Below are 1,088 nucleotides of genomic sequence, written 5' to 3'. Positions count from 1 at the left end.
CCTGATCTGTGGATCAGTTGTATGATGAACTGAGGTAAATAAAGGGGAGTGCCTGTTCATAACTCATGCAAGAATGTTCATAACTCATGCAAGAATGTTCATAATTTTCAAGTAATATAAGTTTCACCAAGTCAAAAAATTTTTAAGAGCACTATTTTTAATTGATAATTTCTTGATTTTTATTGAACCATTGTTGAATAAGTTGCCATCTAAGAAGGCTGCTACGTTCAGAATGCTGGAAAAAAAGGTTTATGAACAGATATTCTACAGATGAATACATATATATCCTTTCAGTACACGAATACGTTGAACGTTTGAAATTATATTTTTTTAACATAAAGAGATGGATTTTGATTATCCTTCCCGCTGATTAATTGTCTTATCAGGCACCAAAAGTTACCTTTAAGAAACCTATTGGAAGTGTGAGCGTCTCGGGCCACAAGTTTGTGGGATGCCCAATGCCATGTGGAGTCCAGATAACAAGATTGGAGCACATTAATGCACTCTCGAGGAATGTCGAATACCTTGCTTCTCGGGATGCAACTATTATGGGAAGCAGGAACGGGCATGCACCAATCTTTCTCTGGTATACCTTGAACAAAAAAGGATACAGAGGGTTCCAGAAAGAAGGCCAGAAATGCCTTCGTAATGCTCACTATTTGAAAGATCGTCTTAGGGATGCCGATATTGGGGCAATGTTAAACGAACTCAACAGTACCGTTGTTCTTGAACGTCCTCCGGATGAAGAGTTCATTCGTAAGTGGCAGCTCGCATGCCAAGGAAATATTGCCCATGTGGTGGTTATGCCCAATGTTACAGTCTAAAAGCTCAACAAATTCCTGAACGAACTAATTGCTCTACGTGCAACATGGAATGGGGATGATAGGAAGCATCAGTCTCCTTGTGTTACATCAGATATAGGCAAAGAGAATTGTCTTTGCTCTCTTCACAAATGAATAAGGCTCGTGTTTTAGAGAAGCTGCTGTTAGTTGTTTGCTTAATTTAATCTTACTATGAACTATTTTTGGGTTAAATCTATGAATGTTCACCAGCTTTCAGCTGATTACTACTTGCTTGAACTAAAAAAA

At 38.1% G+C, this 1,088-nt stretch overlaps 1 pseudogene; it reads left to right on the top strand.

Moving 5' to 3' along the window:
* Positions 1-374: 374 nt before the first annotated feature.
* Positions 375-1,066, top strand: LOC111387077 (annotated as a pseudogene).
* The last annotated feature ends 22 nt before the right edge of the window (positions 1,067-1,088 follow it).

This window comes from Olea europaea, unplaced genomic scaffold (genome assembly GCF_002742605.1).
Source record: "Olea europaea var. sylvestris unplaced genomic scaffold, O_europaea_v1 scaffold38845, whole genome shotgun sequence".
NCBI classification, from domain to species: domain Eukaryota; kingdom Viridiplantae; phylum Streptophyta; class Magnoliopsida; order Lamiales; family Oleaceae; genus Olea; species Olea europaea.
Note: the sequence above shows the minus strand (reverse complement) of the source record. Positions and strands in the feature narration are given on the sequence as shown.